Source organism: Berghia stephanieae, chromosome 4, assembly GCF_034508935.2.
Source record: "Berghia stephanieae isolate SIO BIC M18660-M18661 chromosome 4, UCSD_Bste_1.3, whole genome shotgun sequence".
Lineage (NCBI taxonomy): Eukaryota > Metazoa > Mollusca > Gastropoda > Nudibranchia > Aeolidiidae > Berghia > Berghia stephanieae.
In genome coordinates, this window is record NC_088363.1 from 38,608,256 (window position 1) to 38,632,169 (window position 23,914).

General features: G+C 38.6%; 1 protein-coding gene across 1 annotated transcript in view; it reads right to left on the bottom strand.

Moving 5' to 3' along the window:
* The window catches only part of LOC144970529 (uncharacterized), a 158,631-nt gene that overhangs the window by 68,985 nt on the left and 65,732 nt on the right, over positions 1-23,914 (bottom strand). The window contains exon 2 of the mRNA XM_078910266.1: positions 10,194-10,260. The gene's annotated coding sequence lies outside the window, so the exon portion shown is untranslated. The remainder of the gene's footprint in view (positions 1-10,193; positions 10,261-23,914) is intronic.

Sequence of the window (23,914 nt, forward strand, 5' to 3'; positions counted from 1 at the left end):
GACCAACAGCAAAACGTAACATGTAGAAGGAGACATAACAACTGTAATGCAATATTACAATTGTTCCGACAGAGATAAACGCTGTTAACGGCCAGGTAACTCATTTAATGTTACACCCGAGTACGTTTAGAGAATGCGAGTAAAGAGCCTGTTCCAAGGACTCAACTATGCGCCGAACGAGGCTCCAACCTGACCAACTTCGGCTCGAAGTCCCGGGTTTGAGAGTTTTTGCCAAGATGAGGGTAATTTAAATAGATCGATATTTGAAGGACGAGTTCTCTGGTCAAATTTTTGAAATATTGATTTTACCAGAGTATGGTAAAGCTGGTCTGGACTGAGAACTTATAAAAATGCAAGACTGGTATGAAATACCTGGAATAATGGCGAGCCGTTTTCAGTAAACCTCTTGTGAGATGACACTGATAGAACTTAGCCACTCAAGTCGACGTGCACTTATTTTGCAGGTCTGATAACCCAATTCCTTATAGGCCCATTGTTGTTAATGGAAATCTAAAATAAAATGACGCAAAACATTGTCCATTACAACAATGTTAAACTAGGCCCATAAGTATGTTCGGATTTCAGAACTGCATTTATGTACACAACGACTCGAGTAAATTAATGAGGAATTTAAAGGATTGGTTCTAAATCCAGCCTTAAATAATATAAGATTTACCAGATGCAATTCATCCAACATTTATTTATTTTAAAACATTAAATCATGGAATAGTCTAAATTACAATACCAAAAAATGCTGGAACTATAAATGGTTTCAAATGTCATACATAACATAGACAGAGATAACTGTACTCTTTCAAATATGATTTTGATTACTAAAAATAACAATGTATTATGATGGTTGATATGTCTCTGTGTGTGTCATCATGATAGATGAAACATTTTCCTTTTTAAAAGAAAATAGATTCTTCTCCGTTTCTAATCATAACATGTCATGCATCTCCTTCTCATTCAACTTTATTCTTCCGAGTTATCTTTGTTCGCATACCGATTTGCAGGGTGTTTAAAGGCCACTTGGTCTATTTAACCGTTAAATTGCGCGTAACTGCTGAATATTTTATGAATATCTTATTTTATTTTACTATATTTAATGTTTATTTTGCTTTTAATTAGCTTCGTATTTTCATCAATTAGTTCATGACAATGTATAAATCTGTGCTAATACTCGTATAACGATGAATGATGTGTAACAGTATGATAATTTCCATTTAGGATCAATAAAGTATATCTTATCTTATCTTATCTTAAATTGTTATATTATATTATTATTTAAGATAGATTTGGTAAGGCAGTGTAGTGTGCCAATTGTGATTTGTTTTCAAAAAAAATAATGGAGTTCACTGTGACCACGTGATGTTACTAAAAATAACTGACCCGAAAAAGATCTATACCAAAGTCACAACAACACATGACTGTATCGCTTTAATATTTAAAGAGTTCAACAGAGTCAATTATTTTTTATTATTATTTTATCTTTATTCGAGATGTAAGAAATTAGAACATTATTCGTTATTTGCGTATTTAAAAGTCTCCTTTGATCTCTGGGCTAAACCTTATAATAATATCATTATGCCCAAGTATAAATACTTAACATTTCACTGTGACACGCTGACAACCGGGATGAGACGAAATCGAAGATCAAAGAAAATATTGCATTACAAAACCAGTGATAATTTGACTGTCCAAAGCAGATGATGAAGATTGCATGATGAAAAACCATTCTGGTTTGTTTTTGTTGTTGTTGTCGTTTTTTTTTCGTTATTTTTTTTTGGTTTGTTTTCTTTGATTTAGGAAATTCTTTCCTTTTTTTTAACGATCGATGTAAAAACAGGGAGATAATTTGGACGCGACTTATTCTCATTCGTTGCTTCTAGACTATTCAATTTATATTAGTCAAGGTGAGACTAATCTTCTGGAAGTTATGGGCTGTAAAAAAAGTAATAAAAAAATGAATGTAACAGGTTAAAAAAAAAAGAACAAAATACCAAACACCCATCATCAGTCAACAACAACAACAGCAAAACACTATAAAATACATCTGTTTTTTTGTGGTTTTTTTTTTAGCAAAATGACTTTTTTTCGTCGTTTTTGTTGTTGGCTGAAGGAGAGATTTGAGCCCGAAGCGTTTAGTGTTTGGTATGTTATTATCTTTCGAAGCTGTTACATTCATTTTTGTTTACTACTTTTTACAGTCCACAGCTTTTTAGTAGCTTAGTATCACTTTGACTTGAGATAATTTGAAAACTTTTTCTCATTCGTTGCTTCTAGGCTATTTATTGTTTTGCTCTGGCAATGGTTGCTAGGACATAACCAGAACGAGTCCGGAGATGGCAGTACATTTCCCGGGTTGCCAGGAACTCTGAACACCTCTTTTATCCAATCAGGGTTCGACCCGGCGCTATATAAGCGAGGCGCGGGGAAACTAGAGAGAGAGTTCTTCTATCTTTCTTAGTCTTTTCTTTTGTTGACGTTTCGGCCTATCTGGCTCTCCAGACTCTCCGGGAGCGGCCCGAATCGCCACAAGGCATTACAATAGAAGTTGAATACGGAGGAAGGTCCAAATTGGAACATTGTCTGGACTGGAACACCACACCCTATAAGATATGGTTGATGGATGTGGAATCTCGTTTATAAGCACACGATATTAATATAACGTTAATCACGACGTATATTCGAACCTTCTCGACCCTACAGGTACTTTACGTCAAAATCAACTACATGCCCTTCAATATTTTCAAAGAGCAGTTGCCAGATACATTTGTTCTCACCTACAAACATTTATTCCCATACCGATTTTGACCCCCCCCCCCCCAAATAAATAAAATAAAATGAAGATTATCCTCGATATAAACACTGTATCGTTTCAGGTCTTATTTCCCAATCCCTTTACTTATCACTTTGGTACTCGTGTAATCCTTCTGATGTCGCAAAGAAGGGGGAATAACCACATAAAAAAACAAGCCATTTTGATATCTTATCATATCATCAAATTGATTGGGTTCTACGTAGATTAGTTTTATCCATTTCAGTCTAGCATTTGATTATATTAAGTATTCGAGTAGGATTCTTAAGTGTCTATGATAGTTAATCTCTTATCTAGAAAACATCATTAATAAAGAAAAATACTCATTAAATTAATATCTATATTTATATATGCGGCTATAGATAGTATGCGCTTGACTAAGAAGCTCACAACATTGCCATCAGGAAGTATAACAGACCAATACACAAAACTATGTGTAACCTAGAACGTTTGTAGTCTGGTTAATACAGTTTAGTGAGAGCGACGTCCAATTCATTCTGTCTATATGGTTATGTGATTTGACACACGCTTTCGGGGTACGAAGGTCCAGGGTTCGAGACCTGCTCTGAGCGGCTCATAGTTGAGTCTTTGGAAAAGGCTCCTTACTCAAATTCTCTAACCGTACTTAGATGTAAAATGAGTAACCGACCGTTACCAGCGTCGTCTCTGTCATAAAAAAAGTATATTACCTATCAGGCGTCATGACTCGTCCCGAACGTTAAAAGTTGCCGTTTTCTAGAGATCCCTTTGAGGACGGTTAGTGGATATTATTTGCACTTCATAAATGCTGAACTATTTTAATTCTAATTTAATTGTTTATTTATATTTAAAAATTTATTAAATTATGCCTTTCTGTCACGACATCCTAAGATAACGTCATCTAGGCATTCCACGAAGGAATATAAATAATTCATCAAACAAGATGTCTGATATCAACACGAATCACCCATTGTTGTCCAAGTGAGCAGATTGGGGGTAAATAATCTTGCCCAAAAAATGACTGAAGCGGGGCTCGAACCCGGAACCTTCCGGGTCACAGTGCAATGCCTTAACCACTCAGCCACTTTGCCCCCATAATTTATATATAATTTACATAAAGCAGATAAGAAATTGAGCTTTATATAGAGCAATATCCACTAAATTTGCTCAAAGCGCGTTACAAGGTCAACAGCAACATTTAACATGTAGGACGGGACATGACGCCTGTTAGGCTATATTATAATTTTTCGGACAAAGACAACGCTGTTAACGGCCAGGTACTTATTATACACCTGAGTACGGTGAGAGATTGTGAGTAAAGAGCCTTTTCCAAGGACTCAACTATGCGCCGAGCGCGAGGCTCGAACCCAGGACCTTCCGATCCGAAAGCGAGTGTCATACCACCAGACCACATAGCCGCACTGGTTTCATAAAGATGAATGCATAAGAAAAGAAGTGATACTTGAAACAAAAGGTACGGAGAAGACTAAGTCCCAGATGAAAACAGAGAATAAAAAGTCACGAGATCAGTGCCAAACTCAGGATCAAACTGACACGACACCCTCCACCTGGCCGAGTGAGAGAGAGAGAGAGAGAGAGAGAGAGAGAGAGAGAGAGAGAGAGAGAGAGAAAGAGAGAGAGAGAAAATGAAAGATACGGTAAGAGGGACTTAATAGTATAGGCTTCAACAGTCGTGACGTCACTTCCCTCGTAATGACGCATAGTAACTTAGCAACAGGTTCTAAGCTATCGGGAAAATGGTGGACGCCCTTATGAAATACTTCTCCGACGAGCATAAAAGTGTATCAAGAGGAGAAAAACATTAAAAATCAGATCATGTTTTGACTTTTAATACATTTTGATCACATGACATGTGAAAAAGTTCTCTCCAGCATGAAGAATAAAAAGTACCGATTTTCTTTGTTTAGAACCAAGCTGCTCGTTGCTAGGCGGACGTGGCATCAGACTGTTGAATCCTATTGAGATCTAATCACACAACTGGAGGTCTAAAAACAAAAACAAAAATAGTGAGCCAAGCCAAGCCAAGTCAAGCCAACTTCAATCATTCTTTAGGCAAGCAAATGTGTTATAAAACAGAATGATAACAACAACAAAATATCGAGGAAGGTGAAAGACCTGAGTTTATAGGTCGAATTCGTTCGTTCTTTGGTTACATCGGTGTTGTTTGAATGTCAATATTGCGTAATATGCTTAAATTGAGCTTTTAAATTGAGCTTTATATAGCGCAATATCCACTAAATGTGCTCAAAGCGCTTTACAAGGGGTTCCTGGTCAACAGCAACATTTAACACGTAGGACGAGACGTGACGCCTGTTTTGCGATATTACAATTTTTCGGACAAAGACAACGCTTTTACACCTGAGTACGGTGAGAAAATGTGAGTAAAGAGTATTTTCCAAGGACTCAACTATGCGCCGAGCGCGAGGCTCAAACCCATGACCTTCCAATCCGAAAGCGAGTGTCATACCACTAGACCACATAGCCGCACATAATATTATTAACGACGAAGAACAAAATAAAACGGATTGAAACAACAACGTCAAAACCTATCAATGTCTTTAGCCCGTGGTTTGTGTACACACATGAGATCTCTAATACAGCGTCATGATTTTTTATCATGGAAAATTGATTTCATATAATATGTCATGTAACAAAGCAAAAGTGGATGCCAGGTTTATTGTCACCCCGAGGCGTGTTCATTTTTTGTCGAGGACCACCAGAGCTTATAATAGAAATTTTGGCAGCATAGGATGAACGTCCATATTATTGGGAGAGTGGTTTTCCAAAGCTCCCCAACTCTGTTTTTCCCTTTTCGAGATATTGAAGATTATTCCCCCTGAAATTTCTCATTCGGCCTATTATTTTATAATATTTAAACTTCAAATTCACACAAATCTAAGGACATTCTTGTGTAATTTGATGCTTAAAATAACATTTACATTTACATTTATCTCATGGATGGAAAACCTCAAAAAGTAGAAAAATTGACTTAACGAGTTTTGGAAAAGCAGCCTTTATATAATTACGTTGATGGCGGAAAGGGGGGGGGGGGGGGGGGGTTATATATCATCTTGTTGAAAACCGCATAAATCCAGGTCATTGTCTCAGAGAAGATGTTAGGCTTAATGCTATTTCAAAATGGAGGACTTGGCTAGGAGATGAATGAAATTGACGTCACTCGGCTGTTTGTTATTGTTTTTAGACGCCAGTTGGGTGCTCAGTTCTCACTAACCCGTAACCATAACCCTATATACTATAGATAGAATGCGCTTGGCCAAGGAGTTCACAACATTGCCATCCGGAAGTATAACGGACCAACACACAAACTCATGTAACCACGAACTTTTATAGTCTGGTTAATACAGTTTAGTGAGAACAACTCACAAACGCAGATGGCAAAAACAATAACAAAGGCCTGAGTGACGTCATCTGCATACTATCTATACACATATCTTTGTGTATATTGATAGGTTTTATCTAACGGGAAAAATAGATGAGTAGTTTACCTTAATTATGGCATCAGCGGAAGTATGTGGTTAGGTAAATTTTTTAAAAATCCTCATAAAACAAAACAAAACAAAAAAGACAACAAATCAAAAGAAAACACAGAAACGAAATAACCTAATAAAATACAAACCCACTCACACAGAACATAAAACACCCTACCCCCACCTCACCCCTCGCCTATATTAAAAAAAACCCATTAAAAACAACAACAACCCATATCAAAAACTGAAAAACCAAACCGATGAACAAGCACCCAGGAAAAATTTATACCGGGAAGGGTGTTCTGTTTCATTCATGTATCATGAAGTCATGATCTCCCCCCCCCCCCATTTCTCTCTCTCTCTCTCTCTCTCTCTCTCTCTCTCTCTCTCTCTCTCTCTCTCTCTCTCTCTCTCTCTCTCTCTATCCATATTTCTACGTCCGACAAATATATCAAAAGTATAATCTTGCGAAAGCCCAGTTCTAATATTATGTTAGGGCTTAAAACATTTTGCCATGGGCAAGAACAACATTCGAGGCCCCACTTATCACCACATAAACTAGCCCTAGGCTTTAATTAACGACCCATTAGCCCCGTGTTTATTACTCAGTTACAGTTGGTGATTCCTGTCGCAGAGCCACCCTCATATCCAGTAATGTTAACACCAATATTGACGCATTCTTGCTCACATCGTAGCCTAGATGAGTAATGTGTGGCCAACTAAGGTAGCAATCTTGCCTTATAACTTATAATATTACTACTACTACTACTACTACTACTACTACTACTACTACTACTACTACTACTACTACTACTACTACTACTACTACTACACTACTACTATCTATACTACACACTACTACACTACTACTACTACTACTACCTACTACTTCTACTACTACTACTACTACTACTACTACTACTACTACTACTACTCTACTACTCTATTACTACTACATACTACTACTACTACTACTACTACTACTACACACTACTACTACTACTACTACTACTACTACTACTACTACTACTACTACTACACACACTACTACTACTACTACTACTACTACTACTACTACTACTACTACTACTACTACTAACTACTACTACTACTACTACTACTACTACTACACTACTACTACTACTAACTACCCTACACTACTACTACTATACAACTACTACTACACTACTCTACTACTACTACTACTACTACTACTACTACTACTACTACTACTACTACTATCTACTAAATATACTACTACTACTACTACACTACTACTACTACTACTTCTACTACTACTACTAACTATACTCTACTACGACTTCCTATACACAACATACCGACTCTGATCCACCCCGCTCCTATGGCCTGAGCAAGTCACCTCGCTCTAGATCAATTTGCGACGACTTGCACTGCGGCTGACGCCTGGTTAATATAATAATAATAATACATAATTATTAATAATAAAATAATTAATAATAATAATAATAATAATAATAATAAATAATAATAATAATAATAATAATAAAAAATAATAATAATAATAATAATAAATAATTAATAATAATAATAATAATAATAAATAATAATAATAATAATAATAATAATAATAATAATAATAATAATAAAAGAAGAAGAAGAAGAAGAAGAAGAAGAAGAAGAAGAAGAAGAAGAAGAAGAAGAAGAAGAGAAGAAGAATGCTGAAAACTGATAACGCTATACTCCGAGACACCAGACTCTAAGCGCTTAAATTACAAATTTCTTTGGCTGAAACATACTCATCAACACGCACAAGCGTACACACACACACACACACACACACACACACACACAACACACAACACAAACCAGACAGACCTATCTTGCTTCTCATACCATTTACTCAAGAAGAAACAGATATGTTTGAAGCTAACGTTTAAAAATAGACAAAGATTCTTTTTCACGAATGCTCTGTGGTAAGGCGTTCCAAACACGGGGTCCGAAATGAGAAATTTTTCCGTATTCGACGGACAACTAGTTTGGTGGAATCACTGGCCGAACGTAAGGGGCGGGGTTTTGAATATCTTTCAATTAGTTCCGAAAGGTAGGAAGGGGCAGTTCCGTCAAGACAACGATACATTAAAACACAAACTTTGAATCTAATCCTTTTCTCAACAGGTAGCCAATGCAGGTCATGAAGCAGAGGTCTGGCAGAATCGCACCTACGCTTCATGAATGGCAGCGCTGTTTTGGACAATCTGAAGACGTCTCAGATTATATTGCGAAACGCCAAACAACAAAGCATTACAATAATCCAATGTCGATAGTACGAGGGACACAACCAGGTGTTTGGCCACATCCTCAGATATGAACCGTCTAATGGAAGCAATCTTTTTTAGTTGGAAAAAGAGAGATCTAACCAAATTATTAACCTGATGCTTCACCGACAGTCCAGAGTCTAAGAATGTGCCAAGGTTTTTCACTTTCTCAACAATTTGAATGGAGGCACCCCCCAGCATCAAATCTGTTCACTTTTCAACTTCCTGTTCCCAAAATACAGCACCTCCGTCTTATCTCATTCATCCATTTCTTCACACTCTGGATACAATTCTTACTATTACGGCTGATACTTCTTGTAAATTTCTCGTATTGGAACTGCAGTACAATTGCGTATTGGTGATAAGACAGACCGAAACTTCTGATGATTTTAGACAGAAGGCCAACTTACAGAACAAAAAGAACGGGTCCAAGTATTGAACCCTGGGAAACCCCACAATCAAGAAAAATTTCCTCAGATCTATATTCATCCACCGTTATTCCAGTCTTCCATAGGAATAGACCCGAGAGAGAAAAATTTCCCCTAAGGGATGAATATAGGGAATCTTATTTTTTAAAGTTCTTTTTAAATATTATAAACAGTATTCGGTCTTGAAAGACGTGCTTTTAATTGCAGGTCTGATCACTCAAATGGTTATGGGCTCATTGTTGTAATGGAGATATTCTCAAAATCACGCTAATATTGTCCATTACAACAATGTTAAGTCAGGTCATAAATGCATTTGGTTATCAGACCCGCTAATACACCTAGGTCTTGAACCAAAGGTTAAGTTTAGTTACGTTGTGTTTGATGGCGCGCCTCTCCATATAATGACAATTAAGTTTACAGTTAAAATATAACATGAAGTCTTCTCTCTAATTCTCTTAAAGTCTCATTCATCGTTTGCTGTTGATAAAGGGGAAACTCAAAACGTCCATACCGTCTGTCTTCGTAAATTGAATTTTATTATTGTAATTTATTTCTTTCAGCTTCAAGCAGAAACATTTGCAAAAAAAAAAAAATCATATCTAACATAACAAAATGTGGCTACTTGAATCTCGAAGAAGTAGAGTGGCTCGAAGCAAGTACTGTCTTTGGTTCGTACCCGGATGGTACCGAGTTCGATCACCCGCTGCTGCGTTGTGTGGCCTTGAACAAGTCACCTCGCCCTATATTAATTTGCGGCGCTGCAGTGAGACTCACGCCTGGGTTATTCCAGTCTCCCCTTCGAATGAATAAAGGGAACCTTTTTTTTAAATTTATTTTATTTATTTATTATTAATTAAAAAAAATAAAATAGGCAATTGAATGAAAGTTTCAAATTAATAAACGAAAACAGTTTGTTTCATTTATCGTGTTTTGTTGATGAAAAGGAAACTCGAGACATTCACATTATCTGTTTTTGTATATTAAATTGAAGCTTCCATTAAATTTCCTATTGATTTTTTTCATCAAAGATCGATTGATTTAGGGGATAATTCCTATATTCAGCCTTTAATAAGATAAGATATGATAAGACGATGAGATAAGAGTAGAAGAGAACAGAAAGCGGGATGGCATTACAAAAAGTATACAACTGAAAGCTTACCTCTTCCTTTGTGTGACTGGAGATGGGTTGGGTATTTCTTCTAGTTTTAGTTGCTCTCAGGTTTGATCTGGAAATAAAAGAGAATAGAATGTTTTAAATATTTTTGAATGGTGTATCACTTTACTTGGGTATAATATGGATTGGATAAAGGTTGTAATGATAATTATGATAATAATGATGATGATGATGATGATGATGATGATGGTGATGATGATGATGATGATGATGATAATGTTATCAATAATAATAATAATAATAATAATAATAATAATGATAATAATAATAATAATAATAATAATAATATAATAATAATAATAATAATAATAATAATAATAATAATAATAATAATAATAATATAATAATAATAATAATAATTTATCTGTAAAGCGCCCAATCTCTTTGACAAAACAGCTCTAGGCGCACAAAATTGTAAAACATCATTATACGCATTTGTCACACACGCACACACATATAATGATGATGATGATGGTGATGATGATGATGCTGATGATGATGATGATGATGACGATGATGATCATGATGATGATGATGATGATGATGATGAAGATGAAGTGTTTTATTTACAAGTCTTATTAATAAAAAAATATATGTTTTCTCATTGCTTGAAGTTAAAAAATAAACTCACTCACTCTCTCTCTCTCTCTCGCTCTCTCTCTCTCTCTCTCTCTCTCTCTGTGTGTGTGTGTGTGTCTCTCTCTCTCTCTCTATCTATCTATCTATCTATCTATCTATCTATCTATCTATCTCTCAATCAATATTGTCGTGACCTCATTTCTCTGTAATGACGCATAGTAACTTAGTAACTGGTTCTAAACTATCGGAACAATGGCGGACATCCATATGAAATACTTCTCCGACGAGCATAAAAGTGTATCCAGAGGAGAAAAACATCCATTATAAATCTGATCATGTTTTGATATTTATTGTGATCACATGACTTGTGCAAAGGTTCTAGCCAGCATGAAGTATAAAAAGTACCGATTTTCTTTGTTTAGAACCAAGCTGTTGGTTGCTGGACGAACTTGACTTCAGACTATTGAATCATATAAACAATCTGTTATCAAATTTGTAAATATCTTGTTATATCTTTTGCAAATTGGATTTATGGTAACACAATGGCTCCAAAACCACTGGGCAATAGTCACCAAATTTTGCATTGCTTTTGCGATTGACATAACGATGGGTTTCGTGTATAGGGGGAGATTGATTATACATCGTGATAATTTTATTTAAAAAATCAATTATTTTTCATCAAACCCCATGGAAAACAGACGCCATCATTTTCAGCACATGAATTGTGTGTCAACCTTCCGGTTAGCGAGTCCAACAATGAGGTAGGAGTACTTGAATTGAATCGATACTAGTTAGTGGGTCCTCTCATTATTTGAATACAATTTTTAAAAAAATCATATCACCATTTTTCCGTTATCAACACTCGGAAATAATTCAACGATAAGTGATTGAAATTTATAAGATATCAAATGCAGAAAATATCTCCGTGCCCAATAAAAAGATCCCTGGAGATTTTCTTACTAAGTCACAAAATGTGTTGTCTATTAAGACATATGAAATTCAGTTCAGATTTTATTCGACACTAGAATCGTACAATTTGAGTTGATCGACTTATCATGAATAGGTCATTGAATAGGCATCGTTCATTGAAGGCACAGCTATTTATTCTTGTCAATAGATAGTATGCCCTTGGCTAAGAAGCTCACAACATTGCCATCAGGAAGTAAAACGGACCAACACCAAAACTATGTGTAACTATGATTTTTTAGACTGGTTAATACAGTTCAGTGAGAATTACTCATAAACGTGGGTGGCAAAACAGTACCAAAGACCTGAATGACGTCAACTTCGATCTATCTATAAATATAAGTCAAATACAATGGCCATAGATTATATACACAGTGTATAATCTATACCCTCCCCTCCTCCGAAAATAACCCAAACAAACAAACCTTCTGTTCATTCATTCCGTTTGTGATGAAAATTAAAATCTCATAGAAATTTGCTACAAAACAAAGAGCTTTTAGTAACCAGTTAACTGTCGTAATAAAAAAAACCGTATTTAAAAATTTGGCCAGAAAAACTCGTCCAAATATCGATCAATTGGCAAAAAAAAAGAAGAAAAAAACACCTCAAACCTGGGACTCGCTCGGTTTCCCAAAGTCCCAGGTTTGAGAGTTAGTTTTTACCAGGATGAGGGTCATTATTTAAATCGATAGTTATTTGAAGGACGAGTTTTCTGGCCAAATTATTTGAAAAATATTATGTGTCTTTCCAGAATACGTCATTAAACGGGCAACTGATGTGAACGACTGACGTGATGACATGATCATGAATAGTAATCACGCAACTGGTGGTCTAAAATCAGTGACAAAAAGTTGAGTGTCTTCAAATGACAATCATTCTGAAAACGCATTTGCCCGCTCCGTTATAATTCTTGACATATTGTGAAATTCTCACACTGACAAATTGTGGTAGTCAATCCAGAGTCATTAGACCCATAGAGCCGGAGTTTATCCCGGTTTCTATAGCCCGTTAAACGGGCAGTAGTTATTGCTTGCTACTTTATTATTATTTTAGAATAAGACGCCAGTCTAGCGCACAGTGCTTTCCGCCAGATCTAACAAACCCAGCTACCCAATCACAGACAAAGCATGAAAATAGACTGTTTCTTTTTTTTCCTATATTATATATTAAGAAGCTCTGAACGCTTTAAATGATTAATAATTTGAACGAATGTTAATTGTAGTATAAGTGCAGTACTGATGCAAAGTCTGACGTATTCTGAAAAAAAAATATAGACGTATTAAAATTTTTTTGCCATAAAACGGTTCCTTCAAAAAATAGATTGATTGAAATGAACATCTTTCAAAAATTCTAAAACCTGAGACTTCCGTGAAATCCCAGGTTTGAGAAATGTTGACAAGATGAGGATCATTTTAATCGATCGATATCTGAAAGACAAGTTTTTTGGCCAAAAAATTTAATACGTGTTTTTTTTCAGATACGACAGAAGTATAACAAACTGCTGACGATATTATTATAACTGTTCAAAAGTATTTAAAGTTTGTTTTCGTGCAGGCTAATAATGTGTGATTAGTAAGGGATAAAGATACTAGAGAGAGAGAGAGAGAGAGAGAGAGAGAGAGAGAGAGAGAGAGTGGGAGAGATAGACACACACACGCACACATACACACAGACAGACAGATAGATATATAGGTAGATAGATATGTATATATATATATATATATATATATATATATATATATATATATATATATAGAGAGAGAGAGAGAGAGAGAGAGAGAGAGAGAGAGAGAGAGAGCGAGAGGGAGATAGTGAGAGAGGCGGATTGCTGAATAAAAATAATTGAAAATAGATCAAATTGTTAAATACAGGCTAACGCTTAAACAAAACGGACAAAACAAAAAAAAAAAAAAAAAAACAAAAAAAAAAAAAAAAAAAAAAAAATCAAAGATAAAAATTATCCTTCAATTACAACCGAGACGTTACATAGACAGCAACAAAACGGTGTGTCTTTTTTACGAAACCCGCCGAAACCCGCCGAAACCCGCCGAAACCCGCCGAAACCCGATGAAACCCGACGAATCCCGACAACGTTATGGGAAGTAGGTGGCTGTGGGGAGTGAACCTAGAACTCAGGGAAGTGTACACCATTGGGGAGTGAACCTGGGACTGGGTTTCGGCGGGTTTCGTAAAAAAGAACCAGTGCTTTTTTACGAAACCCGCCGAAACCCGCCGAAACCCGGCGAAACCCGACAATATACAGCAAAGTTATGGGAAGTAGACAACTGTGGGGAGTGAACCCGAGACTCAGGGAAGTGTACACCAGTCGGGAGTGAACCTGAGACTAAGTTTATCGGCCGGTTTCGGCGGGTTTCGTAAAAAAGAATTAGTGCTTTATTACGAAACCCGCCGAAACCCGCCGAAACCCGACAATATCCGGCAAAGTTATGGGAGTTTGGCAACAGTGGGGGGTGATCCTGGGAGTCAGGGAATTGCACACCAGTGGGGAGTTAACCTGGGACTGTGTAAAAAGGATATCAGTGGGAAATAAACCTGGGACTAAAGGGACATGGATACCATTGAAAGTTGAAGCCGGATATGGGAATTGAGTACCAGAGGAGAATGAACCTGACACTATAGAAGGTGGGCGCCAGTGGGGAGTGAACCTGGGATTCAGGGAATTGCACACCAGTGGGGAGTTAACCTGGGATTGTGTAAAAAGGATATCAGTGGGAAATAAACCTGGGACTAAAGGGAGATGGATACCATTGAAAGTTGAAGCCGGATATGGGAGTTGAGTACCAGAGGAGAATGAACCTGACACTATAGAAGGTGGGCGCCAGTGGGGAGTGAACCTGGGATTCAGGGAATTGCACACCAATTGGGAGTTAACCTTGGACTGTGGGAGATGGATAACTGTGGGTATCCGAGCCGAACTATAGGAGTTGGGTGCCAGAGGAGAATGAACCTGACACTATAGAAGGTGGGCGCCAGTGGGGAGTGAACCTGGATTCAGGGAATTGCACACCAGTGGGGATTTAACCTGGGAATATGTAAAAAGGATATCAGTGGAAAATAAACCTGGTACTAAAGGGAGATGGATACCATTAAAATTTGAAGCTTGGTATGAGAGTTTGGTACCAGAGGAGAATGAACCTGACACTAAAGGAGGTGGGCGCCAGTGGGGAGTGAACCTGGGACTATGTAAAAAGGATATCAGTGGGAAATAAACCTGGGACTAAAGGGAGATGAATACCATTGAAAGTTGAAGCCGGATATGAGAGTTTGGTACCAGAGGAGAATGAACCTGACACTATAGGAGGTGGGCGCCAGTGGGGAGTGAACCTGGGACTATGTAAAAAGGATATGAGTGGGAAATAAACCTGGGACTAAAGGGAGATGAATACCATTGAAAGTTGAAGCCGGATATGAGAGTTTGGTACCAGAGGAGAATGAACCTGACACTATAGGAGGTGGGCGCCAGTGGGGAGTGAACCTGGGACTATGTAAAAAGGATATCAGTGGGAAATAAACCTGGGACTAAAGGGAGATGAATACCATTGAAAGTTGAAGCTGGATATGAGAGTTTGGTACCAGAGGAGAATGAACCTGACACTATAGGAGGTGGGCGCCAGTGGGGAGTGAACCTGGGACTATGTAAAAAGGATATGAGTGGGAAATAAACCTGGGACTAAAGGGAGAAGGATACCATTGAAAGTTGAAGCCGGATATGGGAGTTGAGTACCAGAGGAGAATGAACCTGACACTATAGGAGATGGGCGCCAGTGTGGAGTGAACCTGGGACTCAGGGAAGTGCACACCAATTTGGAGTTAACCTGGGACTGTGGGAGATGGATAACTGTGGGTATCCGAGCCGAACTATAGGAGTTGGCTACCAGAGGAGAATAAACCTGACACTATAAAAGGTGGGCGCCAGTGGGGAGTGAACCTGGGAGTCAGGGAATTGCACACCAGTGGGGATTTAACCTGGGAATATGTAAAAAGGATATCAGTGGAAAATAAACCTGGTACTAAAGGGAGATGGATACCATTAAAATTTGAAGCTTGGTATGAGAGTTTGGTACCAGAGGAGAATGAACCTGACACTAAAGGAGGTGGGCGCCAGTGGGGAGTGAACCTGGGACTATGTAAAAAGGAATTGAGTGGGAAATAAACCTGGGACTAAAGGGAGATGAATACCATTGAAAGTTGAAGCCGGATATGAGAGTTTGGTACCAGAGGAGAATGAACCTGACACTATAGGAGGTGGGCGCCAGTGGGGAGTGAACCTGGGACTATGTAAAAAGGATATCAGTGGGAAATAAACCTGGGACTAAAGGGAGATGAATACCATTGAAAGTTGAAGCTGGATATGAGAGTTTGGTACCAGAGGAGAATGAACCTGACACTATAGGAGGTGGGCGCCAGTGGGGAGTGAACCTGGGACTATGTAAAAAGGATATGAGTGGGAAATAAACCTGGGACTAAAGGGAGAAGGATACCATTGAAAGTTGAAGCCGGATATGGGAGTTGAGTACCAGAGGAGAATGAACCTGACACTATAGGAGATGGGCGCCAGTGTGGAGTGAACCTGGGACTCAGGGAAGTGCACACCAATTTGGAGTTAACCTGGGACTGTGGGAGATGGATAACTGTGGGTATCCGAGCCGAACTATAGGAGTTGGCTACCAGAGGAGAATAAACCTGACACTATAAAATGTGGGCGCCAGTGGGGAGTGAACCTGGGAGTCAGGGAATTGCACACCAGTGGGGAGTTAACCTGTGAATATCTAAAAAAGAATATCCGTGGGAAATAAATCCGGCTTCAACTCCCAATGGTATCCATCTCCCTTTAGTCCCAGATTTATTTCCTACTGATATCCTTTATACATATTCCCAGGTTAACTCCCCACTGGTGTGCAATTCCCTGAGTCCCAGGTTCACTCCCCACTGGCGCCCACCCCTTTTGTGTCAGGTTCATTCTCCTCTGGTACCAAGCTTTCATATCCGGCTTCAACTTTCAATGGTATCCATCTCCCTTTAGTCCGAGGTTTATTTCCCACTGATATCCTGTTTACATAGTCCCAGGTTCACTCCCCACTGGCGCCCACCTCCTATAGTGTCAGGTTCATTCTCCTCTGGTACCAAACTCTCATATCCGGCTTCAACTTTCAATGGTATTCATCTCCCTTTAGTCCCAGGTTTATTTCCCACTGATATCCTTTTTACATAGTCCCAGGTTCACTCCCCACTGGCGCCCACCTCCTATAGTGTCAGGTTCATTCTCCTCTGGTACCAAACTCTCATATCCGGCTTCAACTTTCAATGGTATTCATCTCCCTTTAGTCCCAGGTTTATTTCCCACTCATATCCTTTTTACATAGTCCCAGGTTCACTCCCCACTGGCGCCCACCTCCTATAGTGTCAGGTTTCTCTCTCCTCTGGTACCCAACTACCAAATCCGGCTTTAACTCCCAATGGTATCCACCTCCCTTTAGTCCCAGATTTATTTCCTACTGATATCCTTTTTACATAGTCCCAGGTTCACTCCCCACTGGCGCCCACCTCCTATAGTGTCAGGTTCATTCTCCTCTGGTACCAAACTCTCATATCCGGCTTCAACTTTCAATGGTATTCATCTCCCTTTAGTCCCAGGTTTATTTCCCACTGATATCCTTTTTACATAGTCCCAGGTTCACTCCCCACTGGCGCCCACCTCCTATAGTGTCAGGTTTCTCTCTCCTCTGGTACCCAACTACCAAATCCGGCTTTAACTCCCAATGGTATCCACCTCCCTTTAGTCCCAGATTTATTTCCTACTGATATCCTTTTTACATAGTCCCAGGTTCACTCCCCACTGGCGCCCACCTACTATAGTGTCAGGTTCATTCTCCTCTGGTACCAAACTCTCATATCCGGCTTCAACTTTCAATGGTATTCATCTCCCTTTAGTCCCAGGTTTATTTCCCACTGATATCCTTTTTACATAGTCCCAGGTTCACTCCCCACTGGCGCCCACCTCCTATAGTGTCAGGTTCATTCTCCTCTGGTACCAAACTCTCATATCCGGCTTCAACTTTCAATGGTATTCATCTCCCTTTAGTCCCAGGTTTATTTCCCACTGATATCCTGTTTACATAGTCCCAGGTTCACTCCCCACTGGCGCCCACACCCTTTTTTGTCAGGTTCATTCTCCTCTGGTACCAAGCTCTCATATCCGGCTTCAACTTTCAATGGTATTCATCTCCCTTTAGTCCCAGGTTTATTTCCCACTGATATCCTTTTTACATAGTCCCAGGTTCACTCCCCACTGGCGCCCACCTCCTTTAGTGTCAGGTTCTTTCTCCTCTGGTACCAAACTCTCATACCAAGCTTCAAATTTTAATGGTATCCATCTCCCTTTAGTACCAGGTTTATTTTCCACTGATATCCTTTTTACATATTCCCAGGTTAAATCCCCACTGGTGTGCAATTCCCTGAATCCCAGGTTCACTCCCCACTGGCGCCCACCTTCTATAGTGTCAGGTTCATTCTCCTCTGGCACTCAACTCCTATAGTTCGGCTCGGATACCCACAGTTATCCATCTCCCACAGTCCAAGGTTAACTCCCAATTGGTGTGCACTTCCCTGAGTCCTAGGTTCACTCCACACTGGCGCCCATCTCCTATAGTGTCGGGTTCATTCTCCTCTGGTACTCAACTCCCATATCCGGCTTCAACTTTCAATGGTATCCATCTCCCTTTAGTCCCAGGTTTATTTCCCACTGATATCCTTTTTACACAGTCCCAGGTTAAGTCCCCACTGGTGTGCAATTCCCTGAATCCCAGGTTCACTCCCCACTGGCGCCCACCTTCTATAGTGTCAGGTTCATTCTCCTCTGGTACTCAATTCCCATATCCGGCTTCAACTTTCAATGGTATCCATGTCCCTTTAGTCCCAGGTTTATTTCCCACTGATATCCTTTTTACACAGTCCCAGGTTAACTCCCCACTGGTGTGCAATTCCCTGACTCCCAGGATCACCCCCCACTGTTGCCAAACTCCCATAACTTTGCCGGATATTGTCGGGTTTCGGCGGGTTTCGGCGGGTTTCGTAATAAAGCACTAATTCTTTTTTACGAAACCCGCCGAAACCGGCCGATAAACTTAGTCTCAGGTTCACTCCCGACTGGTGTACACTTCCCTGAGTCTCGGGTTCACTCCCCACAGTTGTCTACTTCCCATAACTTTGCTGTATATTGTCGGGTTTCGCCGGGTTTCGGCGGGTTTCGGCGGGTTTCGTAAAAAAGCACTGGTTCTTTTTTACGAAACCCGCCGAAACCCAGTCCCAGGTTCACTCCCCAATGGTGTACACTTCCCTGAGTTCTAGGTTCACTCCCCACAGCCACCTACTTCCCATAACTTTGTCGGGATTCGTCGGGTTTCATCGGGTTTCGGCGGGTTTCGGCGGGTTTCGGCGGGTTTCGGCGGGTTTCGGCGGGTTTCGTAAAAAAGACACACCCCACACCCGCAACAAAACAAGATACGGTATCGCCCAGCGGGAATCGGTGACATTTATTTCAAAGAATTCGGTTCGACTCGCCCATCCAGTGATCTAGTGACACAGGAATAGAGCAGTAAAGTTAGGTGCCCCAAACGTAAACAATAACAAGTTGCTAGTGATTTCCGTTAGGGACCGGAATAATTTACGCACAATATAGGTCTCCCAATTTTGTAGTTTGAGTTGTAGGCAATACACTTTCAGTATTGAAAATATGTTTACATAAAATCTAACAGTTGCAGAAATAATAATATAAGGCTAAATTATTATGAAAATCAGGCTCCGAATAATTCTCGTTTTGTTCACACCAGCGCAATAATTTGCTCTGGTCTAAAAATAGATAGACTGTAACTTTTGATAAATTTTAGAAAATTTTACCTTTTGTTCCATAAAATATCCATATCTAGACATTATTTGATGCATGATCGAGTATTTATGAATATGTGTTTCTTTTGCCACCTAACAGCCAAATTTTAAAGGTTATTTTTTTCTATTATTTACATTGGAACGTGAGCTGTCAAGACAGGAACATGTGGTTTGCCACGTGCTTCTCGACCTTTGTTTACGTTTGGGGCACCTAACTTTACTGCTCTATAGGGAGGGGATTTAGGAATTCTAATTAGAAATAGTCAAGTTGTTCTCTATCTCAACGATACTTCCCCAAGGGCGCCCAGCTCCACCGGGAGCTACTAAATGGATTTGAGGCGTTTTGGCTTGCGTTGCTTTATCGTTTGTATTCCAGAATGTGTTAAAAGGACAGACTTGTAAGTTTAAAAAATGAAATTTAGTTGAGATTTTATATAGCGCATTATCCACTGAACGTGCTCAAAGCCCTTTACAAAGGGTCCCTGACCAACAGCAACACGTAACATAAAGAACGAGACATGACGTCGGTTTGGCGATAATTCTGTTAACGCTGTTAACGGCCAGGTACTCATTTTAAACCAGAGTACGGTGAGAGGATATGAGTAGAGAGTCTTTTCCAAGGACTCAACTATGCGCCGAGCGAGGCTCGAACCCAAGACCTTCCGATCCGAAGCGAGTGTCATACTACTGACCACATAGCTGCACAAATAACCAGTTAACTGCCTTACTCAAGGAAAGACACAATATGTGGCTATGTGGTCTAGTGGTATGACACTCGCTTTTGGATCGGAAGGTCCTGGGTTCGACCCTCCCTCACTCGCTCGACGCTAGTTGAGTCCTTGGAAAAAGTCTCTTTACTCACATTCTTTCAGCGTGTTCAGGTGTAAAATGAGTGTCCAGTCGTCAACATCGTTGTCTCTGTCCGAAAATAATTGTAATTTCGCCAAACAGCTGTCATGTCCCGTCCTACATGTTAAGTATGCCAGGAGCCCCTTGTAAAGGTTTTGAGCACGTTTAGTGGACATTGCTCTATATAAAAGCTCAATAAAAATTTGGCCAGCGTTCAACAAACAGCGTGATCCTTAATTATTCCAGACATGTTGATAAATCTGTGAGATGCGATCTTTTATTTTTACTTTCCAACAAGAACACGAGAAAAATGAAAAAAAAAACCCCAGAAAAAACAACAAATGACAAACAAACATAAACCAAAAGAACGCCTCCTTCTCTCCTTGGGCGGGGGGGGGGGGGGACGAAGTGGCCGAGTGGTTAAGGCATTGCATTGTGACCCGTAAGGTCCCAGGTTCTAGCCCCGCTTCAGGCCTTTTCGTTTGTTTGTATTTTCCTGGAGCAAGATGGATTATTAACCCCACCTATTTGCTCACTCGGAAACATGGGTGATTCCTGTTTGACATCAGACATCTTGTTTGATGAATTATCTCTATTCCTGAATGGAATGCCTAGTATAGGTAACGGTATCCATTGATTCCCTGGCTAAAGGTCGTAATTTTTTTTATTATTTTTATTTTACAATTGCACATAAGCCGAATATTTTGGTTTACAATAATAGTAATCTCATAAACAACTGTCTGTGATCATGTCTACCCCTTGGTTACAAGAACAAATGACCTGTCATCGTTTTACGTTGATCGATATTGCTGGTTTATCATTAATATCTTACCAGGGGTCTAATCTCTTTGTTTTCTCCTTGTTCTTCTTAATGCAAATCCGTTTGAAGTTTGGCATTGAAGACAATGGCACTGTAGACAATACGTATGAAGATGGCAAAAAAAGGTTTTCATTGTTTTTTAGACTAAGGAGACAACACATTACAGTAACGAATTGTGGCTTTTGTACGTATTCAGGATAAGGCTTTCCATTGTGTGCGTTCTCATAAATACTACTATTCTGGATTAAAAACAAAGAAAAACAAAAAACAAAGAAAGAAAAATAAATAAATAAAAAAAAACAACTATCCGGCAAATGAATGAGATTGAGGAGGAAAATGATATAGACATTTGCTCTGAAATAATAGGAAACGAAACGAAATAAATAGATGAATGGACTCTTTGTTGGATTATTGAATGTTCTCGGGGATTGAAATTCGCTCAACATGGCAAATGTATTTCTTACAGCACTTTTAACTTTCTTGATGTTGTTGAAATAAAGATCTGAACATGTTTGTATGAAAGGTGCCAGACAAAGCAAGAAGGACAAAGGACAAATAGAAGAAAAAAACAAAACATTCCCAAACATCAGTCTACCAGACTCGGGATCGAACCTCAGACCTTCTGATTACCTGTCAGACATGCTACCATTACACCACAGATTTTATAAAGTGTAAAGATGTAAGTTGGAATATATATATATATATATATATATATATATATATATATATATATATATATATATATATATATAGTATGCGCTTGGCTAAGAAACTCACAACATTGCCATCCGGAAGTATAACGGACCAACACACAAAACTATGTGTAGCCATAATCGTTTATAGTCTAGTTGATACAGTTTAGTGAGAATTACTCATAAACGCGGATTGCAAAAAACAATAACAAAGACCTGAGTGACGTCAATTTCATTCCATCTATACATATATTAAGTTTGCAAATATATAAGTCGTTACCCATGCACTCGCCGTCTTTAAGTTCGATTCCTGTTAGTTTTGGTCCAATTAAAGCCACGTCGCTCTTTCTTTGACACACAACGAACGTGGGTAGGAATTTGGACAATGCATTTGTCTTCGATTACGTCCCTTAGTTATGTCCAACCGTAGCTATCGTCAACTTATCGCCTGACACTGGCCAAAAAAATGACGTCAAAAGACAAGTCTTTGGTCACAAAAAAAAATCGTGAGTTTTATTCAATAGGTCAACCAATGAAATCACATGTTTCCTTGAGCTCTACTAAAGACTAAAGACAACTCACTAGACTTTGCACAAACCTTAAAAATGACGTCATACTATAAGTCCTTGAGGGTTCTCGTGTCAGGCTATATTTTTGTGTTAACGATGGCTACGGTCCAACACTGTAGATACTGCCGTAGCCATCGTTAACTTATAGTCTGACACTAGAACCCTTACTTTAAGACTTATAGTTTGACGTCATTTTCTAAGTGTGTGTAGCTTCTGATGAATACGATTCAATAGTCTGATGTCACGCCGCCTTGTGATCAGAATGTGTAAAAGGCAAAACATGATCAAATTTATGTTTTTTTCCCCCTCTGGATGCCCTTTATGCTCGCCGGAGAAATATTTCATACGGGCGTCCGCCATTGTTCCGATAGTTTAGAGCCAGTGTTACTAAGTTACCATGCGTCATTAGGAAGGAAGTGACGTTACGACTGTTGAAGAGTATTGTCGTTAGTAAGGCTCAAGGAAACAAACTATTTCATTGGTTGAACTATATAATGAAACTTACGATTTGTTTTCTTTTGTGGCCAAAGACTTGTCTTTTGACGTCATTATTTGGTCAGTGTCAGGCTATAAGTTTACGAAGTGGTTATTCAGTATCAGATACTGACTTGTGTTTTGCCACTATTCAGTATCCATTAGGAACTCTTTTTTTTATAGAGAGAGTGAAAAATGCGACAATCTCATTTGAATGGAAATAAACTCTTGACCTACTTCCAGATTGAACACGTGCAGTAAATGACAGCCCGATTCAAAGTTGTAAAAATATTTTGATCGTAATTTTTAAAATTTCTGCTTTTGTGCAATTAACATAGTTCAAAATATCAAAATAAGAGTCTCATTCAAATACATTTTTAAATGTCTAAATAGACATGATTAAATGTCACTAAAAGTTCAGTGACACCATGGCTTGGTGGATATAAGCTGTTTGACTCTGAGCTTAAGGTTCGAGAGTTCAAATCACTGTAGGGGTAACTTCCCACCCCCCCCCCCCCCCCATTATTTTTAAAATTCCTTCTGTCTATTGATATTTTTTAAACTTTTGTTTTTATGATTTTATTTGCTTGTAATATACTTTAATGTTGCTATTATACTATTGTTCTTTTATTATTATAATTATTTTTATTATTATTATTATTATTATTATTATTATTATTATTATTATTATTATTATTATTATTATTATTATCATTATTTCTACTTACCTACTATTATTATCATTGTTGTTGTAATCGTCATCATCATCATTATTATGATTATGATTTTTTTAATCAAGTAGTTGGAGTAATTTAATCATTTAAATTTAAATTTAAATTAAATTTAATTTAA